This window comes from Rhinatrema bivittatum, chromosome 12 (genome assembly GCF_901001135.1).
Source record: "Rhinatrema bivittatum chromosome 12, aRhiBiv1.1, whole genome shotgun sequence".
Taxonomy (NCBI): Eukaryota; Metazoa; Chordata; class Amphibia; order Gymnophiona; family Rhinatrematidae; genus Rhinatrema; species Rhinatrema bivittatum.
The window spans coordinates 63,177,357-63,202,241 of NC_042626.1; the positions used below are offsets into that span (position 1 = coordinate 63,177,357).

Below are 24,885 nucleotides of genomic sequence, written 5' to 3' on the forward strand. Positions count from 1 at the left end.
ACATTAAACTATCTGTGAGATTCAAAGACTATGTACTGAACTAATGATAAATTACTCCACCATCATACTTTGACAGCTCTTCCAAAAGTTACAATTCTTATTAAAATGTGTTTTTTTTTCTTTCTTTTATAGTTTTTTTTACTCTGATGAAAGTCTGCGGGGTAAGGATGTTGAGAAAGGGGATGTTATGATGGACATGCAGCAGTGGCCTGCAGAGAACTGAGCAATGTAACATCTTCTTTGTCAATCCTTCAGCAGACCAGCATTAGATCAGAGTTACAGAAATCTAGGAAGTGGCCACAGTAGCAGACTTGTAACTATAATCTGACTTCCTGAATAAAAGCAAGTTGTTATAAAGCCTGTGTCTGGATTCTGCCACATCAACACCATGAGTACTTTTGCGCATACTGTTGCTCCTGTTTCAAAGGGGGGCAAATATATACAGTGAAAAGGCAGCTCCATTCTGTGGCTAGTCCAGTTTTTCAAAAGAAAAGCATGACCAAATTCCATTACAAGTGCTGGCCTCCTCCCGCCTCCACTGAAAAGCTTTTCCGGACTTTCAACATCCTCTTTGATTATCACAGCCCTCTGCAATTCAATTGAGGCCCTTCTTCCAATTCTTATCACTTAGAGGGTCATTCTGTAAATCGTGGGTGTTATCGTGGGTGTTAGGATAATGCGAGGTCAAGATTTAAATGAGGGGAAGGGGCGGGGTTTGGGAGGAGTAAAAACATTTTTATTCCGGTACCACTGCGGGTGATAATGTTTTACACATTATCGCTGGCAGTAGTACCGGAAATAACACCACCTTTGCCACTGGTGGTAGGGGGGCGATAGTGTGCGGTGCGGACACTACCACGGCAGGCAAAACCACACCGCTGCGATGCAGCCGGCTGCACACTATCGCCTTCCTGCCCCTTTTTTTTTCGCACTCATCATTCTGCTGTGATTATAGCAGAATGATGAATCCTGGATTTAGTTTGCAACATCCATATAGCCACCAAAACTAGTGAAGCTGTTTTTCAAAAACATTCAACTTCCCTCTGCTGATTGGTGGTTGTAACCATATTTTTGCTTGCAGATTATCTCTTGGAAGCCTGATGCAGCTGTACCGCTGCTGTTAGAGTTGCAACCTAGGGTTGCCAACTTTCAACTATCATATTTTTAAACACTTGTAGATGCTGTTTAATATCTTTACTGATAGGTTTTATGCCCATGTGATGACTTCTTGGTACTTGTTATATTCCACTTCTGGGTTTTATTGTGGCATGTGACTTCTTCAGCATTAGAAAACATGGGATTACAGTGCATTGTGAAACTGAGGGACTGTGATAGATTAAAAACTGTATACTCATTGCACCTATATGGTGAGCACCTTGCTTAGCAAATCCCATGTAGGTATCGCTTTAGGTATTGCTGTATTCATATCAATGGGCATGGAACTGTATATTTCAATCAATCACAGTAACGATCTCGACTCCTATTGTGATCCTTGGAACGCTGTATGTTTTTTCATGTAACCATGTAATAATAGCCTCTTTATTAATGATCTGTTATAGCACTGTATTTCATGATATATCAATTGATTTATCATACATTTCCTGTATTTCTGTATTATCTGTAGAATGCCTTGAACTCTCTGGCTGGAAAGGCATGAAACAGACAAATGATGAATATGATAGCAAACTTAAAGGACCCATTTAGTCTATTGGCTTTACTTCCTGTTATGGTGCCATAGACCCTCGTTATTCTGACTTTCCCCTCACTTCTTTGCAATTACTGATTATCTGTACTTGTCCTATGCTTTCTTGAACTGCTTTTGTTTTTGCCTTTATTACCTCCATTGAGAGGTAGTTCCATGCATCTACCTTCCTTTCTGTGAAATATTTTCTGATGTTACTCATGAATCTATCACTTTGGAGCCTCATTTCATGACCACGACCACTCGTTCACAAATGTCTTTACTCCAAAAAAAAAAAAAAAAAAAAGGTTTGCTTTTATCAGCTTAGGGGCCAGACTACTGTTTTGATTAAATCGTGGACTAAAGTCTGTGTAAGTGACACAAAATCTTTTTTCTTTTATCAATAAATAAGATAGAGTTAAAAAAAATAGTATAGCAGAACCAAAGAATATTAGCCAAAATAATAAGGCTAAACTGGCAGACTTTTAATAACACAATTTATTAATTATCAATTAAGTCATAAATACATAACATTAAAATTTAGTACAATATGCAAAAATGGCCTTATGCACAAAACAAATCATAAACCCACAACCAATAAATCACTCTAAACTGCAAAAGATGCCTTATGAGGGGGTCTTATGTATTTTTATATCTTTTTATATCATATACATTTTTTTGTCTCTGTTTTTAGTGAGGATGCTGGTGTGGGGTACATTAATTTACTCTTCAAATTTAGTGCATGATTTGTGGGACAACTATATGGAGGCCCCTGAAGAAACATGATTTGGTGAAACATGTTGGGTTTCTATGAAGAAAAATGGATTGCTTTACCAGCAACTACCATTGTTTGAGTTGTGTGAACTACATGTAGATTTCTGCTTTGAAGTTCCTATTGAACTGTTAAATAATTTTACAATCTGAGACTTTTTTAAAACCTTTTTGGGGTTTTCTTTTCCCCTTCTTTTTCTTACTTTTTTTTTTGTTTTTGTTTGTTTTCTTTGAATTTTGTGTTTCTTTGTTTTCTTTTTTGGTAAATTTTGTTTATATATTTGTTCTATGTGTTGTGTATATATATTTTTGGGTTACCCATCAGTGTTAATGTAATTGTGATATCTTTGGTTCTGTTTGATATTAGTATCGCTCCATGGTGAGACCGCACCTTGAATACTGTGTACAATTCTGGTCGCCGCCTCTCAAAAAAGATATAGTTGCGATGGAGAAGGTACAGAGAAGGGCAACCAAAATGATAAAGGGGATGGAACAGCTCCCCTATGAGAAAAGGCTGTAGAGGTTGGGGCTGTTCAGCTGGAGAAGAGACAGCTGAGGGGGGATATGATAGAGGTCTTTAAGATCATGAGAGATCTTGAACGAGTAGATGTGACTCGGTTATTTACACTTTCGAATAATAGAAGGACTAGGGGGCTTTCCATGAAGTTAGCAAGTAGCACATTTAAGACTAATCGGAGAAAATTCTTTTTCACTCAACGCACAATAAATCTCTGGAATTTGTTGCCAGAGGATGTGGTTAGTGCAGTTAGTGTAGCTGGGTTCAAAAAAGGTTTGGATACGTTCTTGGAGGAGAAGTCCATTAATGGTTATTAATCAATTTTACTTAGAGAATAGCCACTGCTATTAATTGCATCAGTAGCATGGGATCTTCTTAGTGTTTGGGTAATTGCCAGGTTCTTGTGGCCTGGTTTGGCCTCTGTTGGAAGCACAATGCTGGGCTTGATGGACCCTTGGTCTGACCCAGCATGGCAATTTCTTATGTTCTTAGTATTGTTTTTTGGTTCAGTTTAAATAATTTAGATTTGAATGGCATTATATTTTGGTTTATAAGAAATTTTGGATATTGAAGTAAATGATTATGTTTTGTATGTATAACTTAATTGATAATTAATACATTGTTCAGCCTTATTTTTTGGGTAATTTGTTTAAGTGATTCAAGATAAATGTGTCCAACATATTTGTGACACTGACTAAAACTAGGCAGTTGGTCACTGGAGATGTGCCCTTGGAGAAATGCTGGGAGAGAGAGGTGGATGTCACTTAACCTTTTATTTGTAGGTTATGGTAATGTGTGATGGTGACAGAGGTTATCAAGGAGATTTGGTATATTCCCTTTAAAAGAGTATATGTGAGAGAGCCACCAGCAGAGGTTTTTTTGGGGTCAATATAAAGTGATATGTAGAGCGGGACTTGTTGTTGCAGATCCTCTAAACATTGGGTTGAGGGGTGTGGAGCTTCAGAGCTCTTTGAAGGGCTACTAGTCTATGGAATTCAGTGAAGCCAAGGGCATGGAAGGCTGGTGATCTTTTGCCAGGCTCTTGGGTGGCATTCTCTGAAAGCCTGGGGGAGGATTATGGACAATTACATCCTTGGGGAAAAGAATGCACAGCATTGATGGAACTGAGAAGAATTCTGAAGGGAGCTGTGAGTTATGAAGTTTTTCTGAAGAGAGAAATAATGGAGTGTATTTTTGGTACTTTTCTATTGAAGTGAAGCTACTTTGTTGGTGTTGCTGTTTAATGTTGTTACTACTCACTACCGTAAGAATATGTGAACCCTGATTGAATCAATTCATTTTAACATTTGTTCAATTTTAATTGCTGGAAACTGCATGTTGAACAATGAAAGCTGTGTTTGAAGATCTTTAAATAAGACCCTCCTTAATCCCAATGTGTGGATTCATAAGAGGCATCAGTCAGTTTAAGGAAGACGTTGGTTGCAGTTAGGAGTCACAAAGGCAAAAGAAGTGTTTTGTGGTGTCTCTTCCTATCCAGTCTGAGAAATACAACCCATGCCTCTGCGCCAGGTCCACTGACTACACCATCTACTTGACTATTTTTGTATTTGAATTAACAGAGACTGATGCTTAATTCACAAAAAGGCATTAGGCAATCTATCATTTTATGTGCCTCTAAAGGGGGGGGGGGGGGGGGGGGGTTACACGTTGAATATAGAGTAGCTACCAAAGTACACACTGGTATTATATGGTTGAAGCTGGACAGATAAAATCAGGGCATTTTAAAACATTTTAGCTCTCCCCCTTTTTTCCCCCAAAATCTATACAGTCTGAAAAAAAACAAGAACAGTTGGTAAACCTTTTGTAACTCTGGCAATCTGATGTAGCCCTACTGCAGCTTTCGGGGTTTAATCAAGGGTGATACAATTATACCTCCACTCTGTGATCGCTGGCTTGTGTGTTCCTCTGTTTGCTTTTCAAATTGTATCTGCCTTATTTCTTCCAGTCACACCCCACCTGTATTATCTGTTACCTGTCCCTGCCACTGCTCTCTATCAGACACTTGCATGCAGCAGTTGCCGTGGGTTTTTTTCCATTCATTTTATACTTGTATTTTAATTAGTAAATAAAGCTGATGTAATCTTGCAGTAGCTGCCACCCTAAGGACTCATTCTTACAAAGTGACATTAAACACAACACTTTAATTTACCAACAAACTACCTTGTTTTTTTTAACCCTGTTCATATTTCTGTCTGCTTAACACAGTAGTTCAGAAATGGATTTTAAAGTGAGTGAGATGAGAGGAGTGGAGAAGGAAACTGAAATATTTGTGTAACTATTTTTTGTTAATGAGGCCTGTTTGATAGCCCACTGGGACTACTCTGGGCTGCTGTACCAGAAACCCGGGTTTTATTTTTCAACCCTCTTCTAGTATTATCCTTGATGGCAGGGGTCATGCTTTGTCCAGGGGCTAAGTCCCCTGTACAGTCCAACAGCCCCAGGACATGGATTATCTGAAAGGGGCAGGGGGATTTAAAATCTCCACTCTGGATGTAAGCACCAGAATAAAGAGACGGGATACTCTGGCTGGGTCTTTCCATTTAATGGTTACTGCAGATCTTCCAAAGTTATAAATTGGCACCATACAAACTTAAATCTGGCTATATCCATGTGCCAACGTTTATTCTCAAATGGCTCCTTGATCTGTAAACGGGTCCTTTGCCATTGGATTCCTGATATGGTCCTCCCCTCCAGGACCCCCGCAAGTATCCTAGATGGGCAGGGGTCTCCTTGATGTAGTGGAATCCCTTCCCTGACAATACATGTAGTCCATATGATTTTCTGATTTTCCAAATTCCAAAATCTCCTTTCTTTTCCAACGGCAGATGAACCAACAACTCTTGCTCATAGTTGTTGTCTTTTAGATGGTAAATAGGGGAAACTTTCAGATGAAAGAATCTGTGCAGGAGGGAAAATAACTCTTCTCTTTCTCTCCACTCTTGGGCAGCAAGGGTAACAGCAAATGTCCTCCTGAAACAAGACAAAACTTTCAACAAAAATATTCAGCCACTCGCACAAGTCACCCCTGTCCATCCACTAGATGTGAGATGGAAGAAAAGCGCTTCTCTCATCCCCAAGATAAGACCAAGGGATCCATGGAAAAACACCTAAAAGTAAAATCCAAAAATCCTCAATAAACTGCCTCCTAAAAAATGACACCTGTGGTCTGGGGGAGGGGCAGATGATCCCCAACCTCCACACCCCCAATCCCCCTGTACCTCTAAAATGCATCTTTGATGGCAGGACCCAGAACGCTCCCTAGTTCCTGGCCTTTCGACACCATTTTTTAAAAAATAGTATCAAACTGACCTTGCCTGTGTCATGTGACAAGGATTTAACTTTCTTTGGAAGGGGAGCGAAATTGTTTTACTAAGAGGCACTCCCAGTGACGCCGTTCGTGAAAATTATTCCAGAAAAAAGAAAATATTGCCTTGTCCCTCCCAACGCAGCCTCGCGGCGAAACACGGGTCCGTGTCGGGGGACCCTTTCTTGAACTGTTGCATTGTACAACACTGTGGAGTTTGCCGTCTAAAATAATAAAAGTGTGGACATTGAATTTTTCTGCACATTCGTCTGTTTGATTGGATTGCTTGCGTGCAGTAGTGCTCCTTCTTTGTTTCTTTGAATATTGACCTTCATTTAAAGAAAGCTTTAAATAATAAATAATGTGAATCAAGGTATTAACTATTATTCTCCAGTTCAGAGATGGACATAGGTTTAATTCCTGTTTTCTTAACACTGGAAATGTAACTTCTGGTTAGAGTAAAATTTCTGGGGCTAGTGTTAGTCTAGTCCAACTGAATCCAGAGTTTGTGGTACATATTAAAGTCCTATACTTTGCATTTATGTGCATTGTAACAATTTTTTCTCTGCCGCTGCCTGATGTTACTCAGCGAACATAAGATATACACAGAGATCTGAATATATATATATTTTTTCTTGTACTTAATAAAAACATTTACTTGTACTCAAGCTAAAATATCTCTCTCCTTACGGCATCACGCTATAATATTTTCTTTCAGCTTACCTAAGCAAAGCAGCTTCTTCATATACCTAACTCATGTTTTCCACTATGGCCCAGCAGTTTCTTATAATTGACCATAATGTATTTGAAAGCAAACTATTTCTTATCTCTCTTGGAAATGTTCCATTTTTTATGTGGGACTAACTATCCCTACATGTACACCGAATTATATCCCATATCCACCGTCTCTGTACTAATTAATACATGAATAAAACATGAATTGTGCACAAATTGTGCTTGCTATGCATAAAGTATGTTTGTGTGCACATTGTGTTCAGAACATGATTTGTGCTTTATAAAAGTTGTTCTGTCTTTCCTTCCTGAAGACTCATAGGATCTTGACACATTGTATGACAAGATCTACCAGTCTTTAAAATATCTATGAAATCTCCATTTGTTTAAAAAAAAAAAATCTATCCTGGTAAAAACGTTGTTGATAGGAGCTTTTTCCTTTTAGACTTGGAAGCTGGTATTTAGTGTGTGTAATTTCTTGCCATGGGTCATTAATTCTCTTTTACGACCAGTCTAATGCCCATTAGTCCTTTCTTTCTTTTAGTTTTTTACTAATACTTTTTCCATTAGGTTTCTACAGTTTAACTAGATATAGTTCTAACGTTTTGTTAGTGATGTGGATGTAGAAATGCATGTAAGTCTTGGGAGTGGGGAGACATAAGAATGTTTAGGGCAATAATCAAAGCTCTTTTTTTCAGCTAAGATTCAGTTTTACAATACATAAATGGGCTTTTTGATTGTGGTAACTGGGAGTGGTCACAGCTTGGGAAACAGCCAGGAGGACAGACGGGGCAGATTCTGGCTGCTTCCATGCACAACTTTATTTATAATAGAAAATTACAGAACAAAGGCTGCTTACCTTTGCAGACCTTAGCTTATTCAAAGTTCTCAATGTACAACAGCTTCCTGCCTTCTCTCTCAGGTCCCCTTCACCCCACCCTTCTGGGCCCTGATTTCTTATGCTGTGTTGAAGAGAATCTCCTTGGACCCAGAATCCTTTGCTGGGTTGGCTCTTAAGGAGGACCGGGTCAGATAGCTGTGGCTAATCCTTTAAGGATTAGCTACAGCAATACATGTTCTTTTATCTGCATATGTTTGGTGGTGTTCCTTGGGTGGGGGTGAGACACTTTCATAGTTAATTTTAAATAATCAAAAATACATTCCTAAATTTTCCTCAATAAAGTACCCACACATAAAGCAGGCCCAATGTTATGCAGGTAGTTTTTCTTAGACAATAAAACAAGCAAATCTAAATGTGTAGTTTTGCTTTGATTATTCCAGCGAACCCTGCAGGTAAAATCTACCCTCAAGGTTTCCAAAAATGTCATTTATGTATTCTTTATTTTTTTTAATTATTAAAAATTGTGCACATTAACTGTGACAGCTATAGCTTGTCTTTCTGTGAGTTTTTCTTTTTTTCTCTTTTCTCTCAATCTTTCTTTTCTTCTCTGAGGACAAGCAGGATGGTAGTCCTCACACATGAGTGACATCATCTAATGGAGCCCAGCACAGAAAAATGATTTGAAAGATCCAGAACTTTGACTGAGCCTTAATGAGCGTTCTCCCTGCATGCCATTATACTATACAGGGTCCCTTCAATTTCTCTTTTTCTGTGGAGCCCATAAGTTGTAGTTCTTGCCTCTTCAGATTTCTGAAGCTTTTCATGCATTTTTCTTCAGCACAAGCTTGTCTGTTGTAAGGTCTCATGGTCTTGTCTCTTGTATTTTCATTAGGTAATGTTTTTTGGCATTTTTCTATGTTTTCTATTTGCTGTATTCCCTTCTGTAGCGGTAAGGCCATAGCTCTAGCGCCGCTATCGAGTTTGATTTTACATCCCTTTTATTTCACTCCAATATATCTAGCAGGTTCCAGCAGTGCCCTTGATGCAGCAGGACCATGTCTTTCATGGAACCCCATCCATGTGTTCTCTTCTTGGAGGCATCTCCTGATATATGTGTGTGTTGTCAGTGCATGGAATGACCCCTAAATGATGGCAATCCCTAAAGGAACTCATGGATAGACTCCTCTGACATTGGAAGATATCAGTTGGCATTGGAAGCATCAACATCAAAGAACCCCAGGGCTCCACAATGGCAGAAGAACCATAGACACCGGGGGACCATTGGTTTCCTTGAATCCAGAGACAGATCATCATTCACCTCTTCCCGATCAAAGAAGTCATTTGGTTCCACCTCTTCAATCCTGGCTTTGAGAAAGTCCCATGCCAAGAATGGAGGGAAGCTGAAGAAGCATCTACATTCATGTACAATATTAGGAACGGGGTCCTGTCGAGAATCCCTTAAGCGGTCCGGCAGGCAAGGATAGCTCATCTTCTAGACCAGCCAGGCACTCATGACAGTCTCCATCAGTCCTAGTATCTACTTCTGATTCATCTCTCTGTTGTGATGAGGATGTAGCCAATTCTCCTGCATCCTGGTTGGTGTTGGCATTGGCAATTTTCAAAGAGGAATTGGAGAAAAACATCCAGCATCTTGGAAAATGTGCTGCATGGCCTTGTGCCTGGGCATAGAGAGCACCAAGGCAAGCACCAACTATCCTCAAGCTGCTACTTGAGTCCTTTTGGATGCTTGCTGTTGATGCATTGAGACCAGTGCCAGTGCTTGTTCCATCACCAATGCCCAGCGGGGTATTGGGGTTCATTACTGCCGGCCCTCTGCTGATCTCCAGCTGCTCTGGAGAGGAAACTTCCCTGAGATGTTGAGGTTCCTTGGGGTTCAGGTCCAAAAAGCCAGCTGCACTGACAAGACCCATTGGCTGAGGACAGAACATTGAGAGAGCCCTTCCCTGCAGACTGCTGAGAGTTGGGCTCTCAGTATTCATGGGGATATGGCTATGACTGCAGACATCTCAGAAGAGATGTCTACGGGTCTCCTCCCTGACAGTTCTTCTCTGCCAGACAGAAGGACCTTTTCTTGACAGGTTTTTGGAAAAAAATGGAAGAAGCCATTTCATTTATGTTGCAGATGGAGTAAGAGTCCATGACTAAGATGCTGGACATCTTCCAGAGATCCTTCAGGAGGTACAGACATGATGTGGGAGAACCTCTTCTCTGTAGCTCTGATAAATAGGAAGGCGAATGTGAACTATCTCATCTGAAAGGCTTCAAGATTCAGCAAGTGGCAGCAGCTATGCCAATCTGTAGTTGTCAAATCTTCTCTCAGAAAAAGATCTAGAACCCACTCCTTGAAGTCCCAGGGAGGGATTCTAGAGTTTTGAATACCATTTGGAAAAAGGGTTTTCATAGTGTTATGCTAATTTCCCACATAACATCCTATCAGCTCTTCGTGGGACATTCTGAAGCAAGTGCAGGAGGCAGTCAAGCAGTTTCCTCAAAAGCAGCAAGATGCCCTCCAGTCACCGGTGGACATAGGATTGGAGTGCAATCTGTTTGACCTATGATGTTTTCAAAATGGCATCAAAAGTCTTTGCTATGAAATAGGGGCCCTCAGACTCACCTGGCTGCGAGTCTCTGACCTTCATTTGGAAGTGCAAGAAAGACTTGCTGATGTACCTTGTACAGGAAAGAATCTCTTTGAAGATAAAGGTCAAGGATGTGGTAGCATTGATCCAAGATCATTGTGCAACACCGCCACTCCAGATCTGGTCTCCTCCTCCAGGAGGCATCTGAGGGAGACACTTCTACCTGAGGAGACTGTATCCTCTACCTCCTTGGTCCATTCACAGCAAGCTCTTCTTGCCTACCCAAGGCACCAGAAGGCGCCTAAGCCCCAGACGGAACCCAGTCAACACTTGGGATGGGGTTTTGACTGAACTGCAGAGAACATAGCCAGGCTCCCAGTATCCATGCCAGAGTACCTTCCAGTTGGGGGAAGGCTATGGTTTTCCATAAACCAGTGACCCAGTAAAATCTGGAACGTGTGTGTCTTTAGCATCATCAAAAAAGGGTAAAAATTACAATTGAGTCTCCTGCAAATTCAACACTAGATGTGTCTTGGGGGTCAGGAAGTGCTTTAAATGGAGCTCTCCTCCCTCTTGTTGGCCAAAGCAGTCGAGCCTGTTCCACTAGGGCAAAGAGGGCAGGGATTCTACTCCAAGTATTTCCAGATTACAAAGAAAATACAAGGAATTTGTTTCATCCTAGATCGAAGAACAAGTTCAAAAGAGAAGTTCAATATGGTTTCCCTGGGCACCTTAATCACCTTTCTTCAAAAAGAGGACTGGCTATTAGGGATGTGAATCGTGTCCTCGATCGTCTTAACGATCGATTTCGGCTGGGAGGGGGAGGGAATCGTATTGTTGCCGTTTGGGGGGGTAAAATATCGTGAAAAATCGTGAAAAATCGAAAAATCGCAAAACCGGCACATTAAAACCTCCTAAAACCCACCCCCGACCCTTTAAATTAAATCCCCCACCCTCCCGAACCCCCCCAAATGACTTAAATAACCTGCGGGTCCAGCGGCGGTCCGGAACGGCAGCGGTCCGGAACGGGCTCCTGCTCCTCAATCTTGTTGTCTTCAGCCGGCGCCATTTTCCAAAATGGCGCCGAAAAATGGCGGCGGCCATAGACGAACACGATTGGACAGCAGGAGGTCCTTCCGGACCCCCGCTGGACTTTTGGCAAGTCTCGTGGGGGTCAGGAGGCCCCCCACAAGCTGGCCAAAAGTTCCTGGAGGTCCAGCGGGGGTCAGGGAGCGATTTCCCGCCGCGAATCGTTTTCGTACGGAAAATGGCGCCGGCAGGAGATCGACTGCAGGAGGTCATTCAGCGAGGGTTCCGGCGCCTCGCTGAAAAACCTCCTGCAGTCGATCTCCTGCCGGCGCCATTTTCCGTACGAAAACGATTCGCGGCGGGAAATCGCTCCCTGACCCCCGCTGGACCTCCAGGAACTTTTGGCCAGCTTGTGGGGGGCCTCCTGACCCCCACGAGACTTGCCAAAAGTCCAGCGGGGGTCCGGAAGGACCTCCTGCTGTCCAATCGTGTTCGTCTATGGCCGCCGCCATTTTTCGCCGCCATTTTGGAAAATGGCGCCGGCTGAAGACAACAAGATTGAGGAGCAGGAGCCCGTTCCGGACCGCTGCCGTTCCGGACCGCCGCTGGACCCGCAGGTTATTTAAGTCATTTGGGGGGGGTTCGGGAGAGTGGGGGATTTAATTTAAAGGGTCGGGGGTGGGTTTTAGGGGGTTTTAGTGTGCCGGCTCACGATTCTAACGATTTATAACGATAAATCGTTAGAATCTCTATTGTATTGTGTTCCATAACGGTTTAAGACGATATTAAAATTATTGGACGATAATTTTAATCGTCCTAAAACGATTCACATCCCTACTGGCTATGCTCTATTGATCTCAAGGATGTCTATACTCACACTGGGATGGCACAGGCAAGTTTAACGGACTACTGAGTTAGCTAGATTGAAATGTTTCATTGAGTAGGTGGAAAAGGGTTATTTTCCCAATTTGTGATTTCTTTCTCAAAATGTATTTATATCTACAGTATGACACATACTCTAAAACTTGATAAACCTAATTATCCTGTGTTTTTTCCTCTTTCAGTTATGTTAAGCACTCATCAAAAACCTGGGTTAGTGGGTTGACGGGTATGTGGATGCTTGTGGTAGTATATCTGAAACGTTTCCTTCTCTCTCTGCAGACGTGGATTGGCCTCCAGGCATAAAACGCAGGAATACTAACCGAATCCTCTGACCTGTAAGTAGCTGTGTCATCTTCTCTCCTCTTCTCAGTGGTGTAGCCAGAACTGATATTTTGGCAGGGCCCAAGGTTAACCTGGATGGGCACAGGCAGAGCATGCTAGTTATACTGTTATCAATAAACCTTTCTCCTCCCACAGCAGTCTCTGCCGCGATATCCCACTCTTACCCTTTAATAGAGAGACTGTTGGAGATGAGGAATTGAAAGAGAGACTGCTGAGACAGTGTGGGGTGATGAGATGACTCCTATTACTCACTCTGCTCTCAGTAGTTTCTCTCCTAATTCCTGCTTGTCTCCACCAGTCTCTCTCTGTCAAGTCTTAAGCCCCCTCCCCCTTTCCCTTAGGACAGGGGTGGCCAACTCCAGTCCTCAAGAGCCACAAACAGGCCAGGTTTTCAGGATTTCCACAATTAATATGCATGAGATACATCTGCATGCACTGCCTCCATTGTATGCAAAACTAACTCATCCATATTCATTAAGAATATCCTGAAAACCAGGCCTATTTCTGGCTCGTGGATCTGGAGTTTGTCACCCCTGCCTTAGGACCTATCCTGCTCCCAGCAGTTTCTCTCTCAGATCCCCTTCCATTCTGCTTCTGTCTTAGCTGAGCACACTGCTGAGCTTTCCAGAGGTGTTATTTGCTATTTAGCAGACTCTGGGATTGGGCCAATATCTCAAAAAAGATATAGTTGAGATGGAGAAGGTACAGAAAAGGCGACCAAAATGATAAAGGGGATGGAACAGCTTTCCTATGAGGAAAGATTAAAGAGGTGTAAGGGCTGTTAAGAACATAAGAAAATGCCATACTGGGTCAGACCAAGGGTCCATCAAGCCCAGCATCCTGTTTCCAACAGTGGCCAATCCAGGCCATAAGAACCTGGCAAGTACCCAAAAACTAAGTCTATTCCATGTTACCATTGCTAATGTCAGTGGCTATTCTCTAAGTGAACTTAATAGCAGGTAATGGACTTCTCCTCCAAGAACTTATCCAATCCTTTTTTAAACACAGCTATACTAACTGCATTAACCACATCCTCTGGCAACAAATTCCAGAGTTTAATTGTGCGTTGAGTAAAAAAGAACTTTCTCCGATTAGTTTTAAATGTGCCCCATGCTAACTTCATGGAGTGCCCCCTAGTCTTTCTACTATCCGGAAGAGTAAATAACCGATTCACATCTACCCGTTCTAGACCTCTCATGATTTTAAATACCTCTATCATATCCCCCCTCAGTCGTCTCTTCTCCAAGCTGAAAAGTCCTAACCTCTTTAGTCTTTCCTCGTAGGGAAGTTGTTCCATTCCCCTTATCATTTTGGTAGCTCTTCTCTGTACCTTCTCCATCGCAATTATATCTTTTTTGAGATGCGGTGACCAGAATTGTACACAGTATTCAAGGTGCGGTCTCACCATGGAGCGATACAGAGGCATTATGACATTTTCCGTTTTATTCACCATTCCCTTTCTAATAATTCCCAACATTCTGTTTGCTTTTTTGACTGCCGCAGCACACTGAACCGACGATTTCAATTTGTTATCCACTATGACACCTAGATCTCTTTCTTGGGTTGTAGCACCTAATATGGACCCCAACATTGTGTAAGTGTTTGTGTTCAGTTTGGAGAAGAGATGGCTGAGGGGGGATATGTGAGGTGTTTTAAAATCATGAGAGGTCTAGAACAGGTAAATGTGAATTGGTTATTTACTCTTTCGGATAATAGAAAGACTAGGGGGCACTCCATGAAGTAAGCATTTAGCACATTTAAAACTAATCGGAGATGTGGTTAGTGCAGTTAGTGTTGCTGGGTTTAAAAAAGGATTGGATAAGTTCTTGGAGGAGAAGTCCATTACCTGCTATTAATTAAGTTGACTTATTAAAATAGCCACTGCTATTACTAGCAACAGTAACATGGGATAGACTTAGTTTTTGGGAACTTGCCAAGTTCTTATGGCCTGTATTGGCCACTGTTGGAGACAGGAAGCTGGCCTTGATGGACTCTTGGTCTGACCCAGTATGGCATGTTCTTATGTTCTTAAAGATGAAAATGACAAAGCATATAGAAAGACATAGTTTGATGGATTTACCCAAGGGGGAAGTCTTGCCTCATAAATCTACTTCATTTTTTTGAAGGGGTTAATAAACTTGTGGATAAAGGTGAACCGGTAGATGTAGTACATTTGGATTTTCAGAAGATGTTTGACAAAGTCCTTCATGAGAGGCTGCTAAGAAAACTAAAATGTCATGGGGTAGGAGGCGATGTCCTTTCTTGGATTACAAACTGGTTAAAAGACTGGAAACAGAGTAGGATTAAATGGTCAATTTTCTCAGTGAAAAAGGGTAAACAGTGGAGTGCCTCAGGGATCTGTATTTGGACCGGTGCTTTTTAATATATTTATAAATGATCTAGAAAGGAATAAGACGAGTGAGGTTATCAGATTTGCAGATGATACAAAATTATTCAGAGTAGTTATATCACAAGCGGATAATGATAAATTATTGGAGGCCCTTTCGAGATTGGAAGATTGGGCATCCAAATGGCAGATGAAATTTAATGTGGACAAGTGAAGGTGTTGCATATAGTGAAAAATAACCCATGCAGTAGTTACATAATGTTAGGTTCTATATTAGGAGATACCACCCAGGAAAAAGATCTAGGCATCATAATGGATAATACATTGAAATCGTTGGCTCAGTGTGCTGCAGCAGTCAAAAAAGCAAACAGAATGTTAGGAATTATTAGGAAGCGAATGGTCAATAAAACGGAAAATATCATAATGTCTCTGTATCGCTCCATGGTGAGACCGCACCTTGAGTAGTGTGTACAATTCTGGTCACTGCATCTCAAAAAATATATAGTTGCACTGGAGAAGGTACAGAGAAGGGCGACCAAAATGGTAAAGGGGATGGAACAGCTCCCCTATGAGGATAGGCTAAAGAGGTTATGGCTGTTCAACTTGTAGAAGAGACGGTTGAGTGGGAATATGATAGAGCTCTTTAAAATCATGAGAGGTCTTGAACGAGTAGATGTAAATCAGTTATTTACTCTTTCGGATAATAGAAGGACTAGGGGGTACTCTATGAAGTTAGCAAGTAGCACATTTAAGACTAATTGGAGAAAATTCTTTTCACTCAACGCACAATTAAGCTCTGGAATTTGTTGCCAGAGGATGTGGTTAGTGCAGTTAGTGTAGCTGGGTTTAAAAAAGGTTTGGATAAGTTCTTGGAGGAGAAGTCCTTTAACTGCTATTAAACAAGTTGACGTAGGGAATGGCCTCTGCTATTACTGGTATCAATAGCATGGGATCTTCTTAGTGTTTGGGTACTTGCCAGGTTCTTGTAGCCTGGTTTGGCCTTTGTTGGAAACAGGATGCTCGACTTGATGGTCTGACCCAGCATGCTCGGCTTGATGGTCTGACCCAGCATGGCAATTTCTTATGTTCTTACTGGAGAAAGTTCAGAGAAGGGCAACCAAAATGATAAAGGGCATGGAACTGCTCCCCTATGAGAAAAGGCTAAAGTGGTTAGGACTGTTCAGCTTGGCGATGATGGATAAGGGGGGGGGGGGGATATGATAGAGGTCTACATAATCCTGAAAGGACTTGAATGGGTAAATGTTAAACATTTCTTTACTCTTTTTTGGATAATACAATGACTTGGGGGGGGTTACTCCATGAAGTTAGAAAGTAATACAATAAAAATTATTTTTCACTCAACTATGGAATTTGTTGCTAGAGGATGTCGTTAAGGCAGTTAGTGTAGCTGAGTTTAAAAAAGTTTTGGTTAATTTCCTGGAGGAGAACACCATAAACTGCTTTTAATCATTAGGGTTTAGCCACTGCTTTTTGCCGGCACTAGTGGCATGTGATCTATTTAATGTTTGGGTACTTGCCAGGTAATTGTGACTTAGATTGGCTGCTGTTGGAGACAAGATACTGGGCTTGATAGACCCTTGATCTGATCCAGTATGGCATATATTATGTTCCTATGTTAACTACAGACAGTATAAAAGTTTGGCTCACAGTTTGAAAGTCATTTTTATCAAGCACATATCTTCAATGCCTCAGCAATTTTATCCTAAATTATCCAGACTAATATGTTCTGTATATGATCTTTGAATGTAAGTCTGGTATCAAACATAAAACGCAGATTACGTACTAAATCCCTAAACTGAATAATAGTATCCAATATTACGAGGTTACTAATATGTTTTCTCAGATATTCTGGGTTTCGTGAAAAGCAAATGTTACGCGCCCCACCCATGGTCGTCCTGCGCATGGAACTGCTCACCTTCTGCATTCCACAGCGGGTCCTGATCCTGTCTCCTTCGCGGCCCTCGCAAGTCCAGCTAGGCCCCGGAGTCCCGCTAGCCATGCCCCTACACGCGCACGGACCAGCCGCCCTGATGTAGGTTCCAGGACGGGACCTAGTTCCGTGGCGCACACTGATTGAACTCATGTTAAAAGGAAGTTCCTGGCCTCACTTCCTCACGTTGGCAATCAGGTCGGTTTGTTCCTGAGACTGCCCTTGCTTGTGTTCCTGCTTGCTTGGTCCAGGATCCTTCTGTTCCAGTTCCGTTCCTGCTTGTTCGAGTGTTCGTTGTTAGTCTCCCCGGTCTTACCTCGGACTATCCTTCTGGTAAAGACCTCAGCTTGTTCCTGACCTGCCTGCCACCTGCCAAAGACCTCAGCTTGCTCTTCAACCTTGCCTGACCTCTGGATCTTGACCCTTGCTTCGTTGACCATTCCTCGGACTGACTTCTGGACTCTGACTTTCTTGCCTGACCTTGCTTGATTCTGGCGCTGTCCCTAGCCTTGTCATCGCCATCTCTATTCTGGTTCGCTCTCCTCCAATCTGTGTTTCCAGACTTGAACCCGATAGCGCTCCTCTAGCATCTGTGGGCATGCCGGACTTACACTCTCCCAGGAGACCCTGCGAGGCCCACCTAAGTCCAAGCGGCTTGGGTCCCTACGGGCTCCTCCCGGGGGGACCTCGGGCTTCCAGTGGTGAAGCTATACACTGCCTCTGTCTCCTTCCGAGCTCCGCCCCCTGTGGACAGTCCCTGTACTACCACAGGACAAGGATCCACCCCCGAGCGCAACAGGTTGCCAAGGCCATGGACTCGGCAGAGTCTCCTGCCTCCAGGGCCCTACCAGGACTGGCCGCAACAGTAAAGCAACATCACCAAGTGCTGGAGACGCTGGCTTCTTCAGTAGAGGAGCTACGCTGCCAGCTACAAGAGACTGCTTTGGTCAACCCTGTGGGCCTCCCGGCCACTATGCTTCCTAGAGCAACTCTGGCACTTCCTGCACCTCCTAGATACAATGGGGATCCTCGCTCCTGCCATGTCTTCCTTAATCAGTGCTTTATGCAATTTGCTCTCCAACCCTCCTTGTTTTTGAAGGAGATCACTAAGGTCACATTCATCCTGTCCCGGTTGGAAGGGAAGGCCCTGGCATGGGCCTCTCCCTTATGGGAACATTCTGATCCCATCCTGAAATAAACTTTAAACTTTTGCAGTTGCTCATTTCAGTTTTTTCCTAACCATTTATCATAGTCACCTTTTTGAAAGTTAAATGTTACCACAGTAGTTTCCTTTTTTTGCTTCCTCCAGTTCAGTCAAATTTGTTAATGTGATCACTGTTGCCAAGTTGCTCCAACACTGTTGCCTCTCACACCAAATCCATGTGCCACTAAGGACTAGGTCTAAAATAGTTCCCCTCTTTTTGGTTCTTGTATCAGCTGCTCTATGAAGCAGTCTTTTATTTCATCTGGGAACTTTACCTCTCTAGAATGTCCTGATGTTACATTCACCCAGTCAATACTGGGGTAATTGAAATTACCCATTATTACTGTGCTGCTGATTTTGTTAGCTTCCTTAATTTCTTTTAGCATTTCATTGTCTGTTAATTCATTCTGGCCAGGTGGACGGTAATACACCAACTCTACTATTTTATTCCCTTTATCACCTGCAATTTCTATCCATAAAGATTCAACATTGCATTTTGTTTCCTGCGAAACTTTTATTTTGTTTGACTCAATGCCCTCTTTAACGTATAGTGCCACCCCTCCACCAGTTTGATGTCTTATCATTTCAATATAATTTGTACCCGGGTAACAGTGTCCCATTGATTATCTTCCTTCCACCAGGTCTCTGAGATGCTAATTATTTCTACCTCTTCATCCAGTGCTATACACTCTAACTATCTTATTTTTTAGACTTCTAGCATTTGTATACAGACATTTCAAAGTATGTTTTTTGTTGACTGGGGTAATTTGAAATCTCTCTGCACTTTACTTAAAGACACCTGGTCCATGCTGGCATTTATTGCAACCTCTTTGCTGGGATGCCCTATTTTCTCTGTTCTCTTAGTATCCTTCAAAGATACATCTTTCCGAACCATGTGCTTCTGGTTGTCTGTCGGCTTTCCTCCATCATCTAGTTTAGAAGCTATGCTGTCTCTTTGTAAAGGTAGAGCCCATTTTAAAATCTTCCACCAGCAAACGCCTTCCCTGTTTTTCTATATCTATATGTGTTTCTGCCAAATCTGTGTCCAAGATCGCACCAGTGTAAATGGATGTGTCATTTCTCCTCTCTAGGATAATCCTCAGTGTGTCCCCTCTTCCCTGTTGCCCCCATATAATCTGGCATTAGTCATGGGTCTCATTGACAACAGGATACCCAAACTTTCCTTTAGGGCCTCATTGGATTTTAATACACAAAATGTAAGCATTTGTGCACAGAGCCTTTCAGTTTTGCTCCTTCCCTTCTTGTCATCTCTGTTTATGCTTATACCTATTATCCATATTCTTTACAAGTGTCGTCTTATTCTTTATCTAATTTTGTTTAGTAGATCCTTTTTGATCCCAGAATTCGTTATAAACTCAATGTTGCTTGTCTGTCAGTGACAGTAAAACGTTGTCTTGGAGGAGAAGTCCATTACCCGCTATTAAGTTCACTTAGAGAATAGCCACTGCCATTAGCAATGGTTACATGGAATAGACTTAGTTTTTGGGTACTTGCCAGGTTCTTATGGCCTGGATTGGCCACTGTTGGAAACAGGATGCTGGGCTTGATGGACCCTTGGTCTGACCCAGTATGGCATTTTCTTATGTTCTTGTGTAATAAAATAGTATAGTTGCTGTATTAGTCCAGTTAAAGGTTAACCCAACAAAGGTGATATCTTTTTTTGCATTTTATAATTCACTTATATTTTCTGGCCCTGTGGTCTTTTGCTCATTCTCTTTTTCAGACCTGATAAAAAGAGCATAGCTCTCAAAAACTAGTTAAGAAATGTATTGTTAGTCCAATAAAACAGTTGTCTTTTAGTTGTTGTTAACCTTTATTTCTGTGATGCTGCTGCTACTTCTTCACCTGTCACACTGGTGGTGTGGAAAAGTTCTGCTAGGATACATCCCTCAAAGTAAAGTTTCTGAAAACTTTGAGGAATATTTGCCTTACATAAAGGGAAAGAATGTTACGCCCTGATCCTTGAAGATGAGAGCTGGAGACAGCCGGAAGACAAAAGGGTTCCGCTAAGCTGCCAAAGCTAGTTTGTCTGTTAATGGCTTGGTTTAATCATACCCCCTGTCCAGAGGAGTATTGTCTTACAGATAATTTTGTTTGCCTAACGAGATTTTGCTAATTAAATCTCCTTTCAGTTGGGTTGACTCTCCCCGCAGGATAAGGGAATGTCTGTGAGTGTCGGGAGCTGTATAAACATTTCCACCACACTGCGGGGGCAACGGATGAATTTCTGTATACCAATATGGGCTTTAAAACTAATTAGTTTTTGAAGCGCTGAAAAAGGTGCCTTGTGTTGTGGGTCCCCCTTCCAATACAATTTCTCTGCTTCCAGCCCTTTTTAAAGGCAGGAAGGCATCTCCTGGTCTTGTTCCTGTTGTTTTTCAAGTCTGGCTGCAGCTGCTGAAGTTAGAAAGGATATTCTATGCAGAGTAGTGCTGAGCTTTCTTTTTTTTTTTTTCTGGATGCCTGAAAAACAGCTTTTCTACGGCAACATAGTTGCACAAAGCTACACAGCAGTAGCATTGTACACCACCACATAGCAGCCATTTTACAGCTGCAGTTGCACAGAACCCTTCCTACAGCTGTAGCAATGCAGGCTAGTTTTCCTACAGCAGCAGCTTCACACAGCAGCTTTTCTATAGCAGTACCATGCAGTGCTATACCACACGGAAGCCTTTCTACAACCGCATTGGCTTATAGTGGCACAGTGCAGCTGGGGAAAGGCTGCTGTACAAAGACCTCAATACTGCACAGCACCACACAGCAGCCATCCTACAGCAGCAAAGTTGCACAGCACCACACTGCCTTCCTACAGCAGCGGTGCCATACCGTAAGTTTCCTAGAACAATGCTGGTACAAGGTACCAAACATGATGTGCTGCGTACGGATAGCATGCAACTGAGGGGGTCTACTTAGGAAACTAGATGGATGTGAATAGACTCTGCCTATGTTGTCTTCTAATAAGCACATTGTGAATACAAATAGAAATATACTTTACAATATTTGTATATGAATGTCAGAAGTCTAAATAGTAATATTGGAGAGTTAAAATAACAACATAATGAATGACAGCAGAAAAAGACACATGTATGGCATCATACGAGGATATAGACATAGCATCTCAGAGATGTGTGGAATAATGACAACAAATGGGCCACTGTGATATCAAGGTATAAGTTTATATTAATGTGACAAGGCAGATCAAATTGATGGAGGGGTGGTTTTATATGTAAAGGATGGCGCAGAGGAAGGTCCTGTCAGACAAATCAGATTGCCTTTTTCGATTGGGTGACTAGGGAATTGGATAGAGGAAGAGCGCTCGATGTCATCTACTTGGATTTCAGCAAAGCTTTTGATACGGTCCCACACCGGAGGCTGTGAATAAAATGAGAAGCTTGGGAATGGGTGCCAAGATTGTGGCCTGGATTGCAAACTGGTTGACGGACAGAAGACAATGTGTGACGGTAAATGGAACTTACTCTGAAGAGAGAGCGGTGTTAAGCGGAGTGTCGCAAGGATCGGTGTTGGGACCAGTCCTGTTCAATATCTTTGTGAGCGACATTGCGGACAGGATAGAAGGTAAGGTTTGTCTTTTTGCAGATGATACTAAGATCTGCAACAGAATGGACACACCGGAAGGAGTGGAGAGAATGAGACATGACTTTAGGAAGCTGGAAGAGTGGTCGAAGATATGGCAGCTGAGATTCAATGCCAAGAAGTGCAGAGTCATGCACATGGGAAGTGGAAATCCAAAAGAATTGTATTTAATGGGAGGTGAAGGACTGATGTGCACAGAGCAGGAGAGAGACTTTGGGGTGATAGTGTCTAACGATCTGAAGTCGGCGAAACAATGTGACAAGGCGATAGCTAAAGCCAGAAGAATGATGGGCTGCATAGAGAGAGGAATATCTAGTAAGAGAAAGAAAGTGATGATCCCTTTGTACAGGGCCTTGGTGAGGCCCCACCTGGAGTATTGTGTTCAGTTCTAGAGACCATATCTCCAAAGGGACAGAGACAAGATGGAGGCGGTCCAGAGAAGGGCGACCAAAAAGGTGGATGGGCTTCATAAAATGACTTATGAGGAGAGATTAAAGAACCTAAATATGAACACCCTGGAGGAGAGGAGGAGCAGAGGAGATATGATACAGACTTTCAGATATCTGAAAGGTTTTAATGATTCAGGGTCAACATCAAACCTTTTACAATGGAAAAAAATCAATAGAACTAGGGGTCACGATTTGAAGCTCCAGGGAGGAAGACTCAGAACCAATGTCAGGAAGTATTTCTTCATGGAGAGGGTGGTGGATGCCTGGAATGCCCTTCCGGAGGAAGTGGTGAAGACTAAAGCTGTGAAAGATTTCAAAGCGGCATGGGATAAACACTGTGGATCCATAAAGGCTAGAGGATGGGAATGAAGAGTAGAGTCATGGGGTGGCATACTGGAATGTTTACTACCTGGTGATTACTACCCTTACTCAAAAAAATCCCTTGCATGGTTAATGCAACCCCAACATTGCTCTCTGCTTCAACGGCAAAGGGAAATGTGGAAAAGAGGATTTGCATTCAGATAACAACCAAAAAGGACTGAACTTCACAATCTGGGTAAATAAATAAACGTGGGGGTAGCTTGGTTATTACGGCAGTTACTACCCTAAACCAATTAAGCCTGATACATCACTCGAATGCATACACAGCGTTGCTCTCTGCTTCTACGACAGGGGGTAATGTGGAAAAGAGGATTAGCATTCAGACAACAACCAACAAGGACTAAACTTCATAATCTGGGTAAACAAATAAGCGTGGAGGTAGCTTGCTTATTATGGCGGTTACTATCCTAAAGCAATTAAGCCTGATACATCACTTTGAATACATATACAGTGCTGCTCTCTGCTTCTACGGCAGGGGGGAAAAAAGTAGAAAACAGGATTTACATTCGGGCAACAACCAACAAGGACTGAACGTCACAATCTGGGTAAACAATCGTGGGGGGAGCTGCTTATTACGGCGGTTATACTCTAAACCAATTAAGCCTGATACATCACTTTGAAAGCATATACAGTGTTACTATCTGTTTCAACGGTAGGGGGAAGTGAGGAAAATAGGACTTGCATTCAGACAATATCCAACAAGGCATCGATCTGTGCAGTTTGGGTGAACAAGCATCGGGGTAGCTTGCTTGATGCGGCGGTTACAACCCTTAACCATAAGCCTTATGCTCACCTTTGATGCAACTCCAAAATTACTCTCTGCATCAATGACAGGAGATGGCAGGAAATTTGAATCAAATAGTTACCAACAAGAGCCCTGAAGTTAGTGGTTGATGAAACAGATAAGTATGGGAAAATAAGAGTCGAAGCTTGCTGGGTAGACTGGATGGGCCGATTGGTCTTTTTCTGCTGTCGTTTCTATGTTTCTATATATATGAGTCAAGTAAGATAAAAGTACTGCAGGAAACAAAATGCACTTTGGAATCCTTAATGATAGAAATTCCATGTTTGAATATAGCAGTAGCTGTATTGCCACCTTGCCAAGATGAAGAAACAGACTGGAAATGCTAGCAGAAAGACAATTCTCCCAGGACAAGCAGGATGGTAGTCCTCACATATGGGTGACGTCACTGGACAGAGCCCTATCACAGAAAAGTTTTCTGTGAAAGTTTCTAGAAAGCTTTCACTGGCACACTGAGCATGCCCAGCATGCCGTGATCCCTGTGTCCACAGGGGTCTCCCTTCAGTCCCTTTTTTTCTGCGATGCAGTTTGCCTCTCGTTTAGGAGCTCTGTGAGATTTTTCCTCATGGAACTTTTCCTCATGGAAACACTTGACGTTTTACTTCACAAATAATTTTCCTTACATGCGTCTCCCATCGACGCTTGGTTATTATGCCCTGTTTTTCGGTCGGTTCCTGTCACCTCATTAACTGTTCCCCCGGGTTACCAACCGAATTGCAGCCTTCTTTTCACCCTCTGTGCACCCCACGATACCCACGAGTGTCCTTGCTGTGAACCTCCACTGGGTCCATCGGGGCTAGAAGGTTTGGGACGTCCACAGTTCCCATAGCCGCCAGGGCTGCCGTCTATGCCCGTTGACTCCATTGATGTCCCCATCGATTCCATCGACGCTTCCATCGATGGCCCCTGTCGATGCCCTTGACTAAAGAAAATGCTCCATACTTAGGGTTCTAAACCAGAGCCCGTTGTAATCCTTGGGCGACAAACAATGCCAAGAGCAGTAGAGGTACGGTGACCGTCCATCACCAGTGCCATCCGAGACAATGAGGGCATCTTCCTCAGTGCTGGAGAATGACCGGGCTGAGCACCGTGGGAATCATCGTCACTGTCACGGTGACCGTCCGTCACCAACGCCATCCATGACATCGGTGGCATCTTCCTTGGTGCTGGAGAATGACCAGGCCGAGCACCAAGGGAAACATCATCGCTGGCACAGACGTGGTCCACGTTCAATGCCGGCCCTGATACCACACTGGCATCAATGTCCATTGAGCCAGTTGTGAAGCGAGCCCGGGTACAAGAGTCTCCATGCTCCTCTGCACCTGAGGCACCGAAGTGTTCCCCACCGACACTGGTGCCAGGTACTGAGCCACCACAGATCCACGAGGAAGTGCCAGTAATGCCTAGCCTGTCTCC

General features: G+C 42.7%; 1 protein-coding gene and 1 long non-coding RNA gene across 15 annotated transcripts in view; one reads left to right on the forward strand and one right to left on the reverse strand.

The window, feature by feature from the left end:
* PKNOX2 (PBX/knotted 1 homeobox 2) overlaps positions 1–24,885 on the forward strand; it is a 989,927-nt gene that overhangs the window by 255,367 nt on the left and 709,675 nt on the right. For 13 of the 14 annotated variants that reach the window (XM_029573058.1, XM_029573057.1, XM_029573049.1 and 10 more), the window contains exon 3: positions 12,658–12,713. The exons of the other annotated variant lie outside the window; for it this stretch is intronic. The gene's annotated coding sequence lies outside the window, so the exon portion shown is untranslated. The remainder of the gene's footprint in view (positions 1–12,657; positions 12,714–24,885) is intronic. 14 annotated transcript variants of the gene reach the window in all.
* On the reverse strand, positions 5,518–7,953 carry LOC115074003. Its single transcript, XR_003852169.1, has 2 exons — positions 7,886–7,953; positions 5,518–5,960 (listed from the first exon to the last, which is right to left on the reverse strand). It is a non-coding gene; the product is annotated as an uncharacterized LOC115074003 (long non-coding RNA).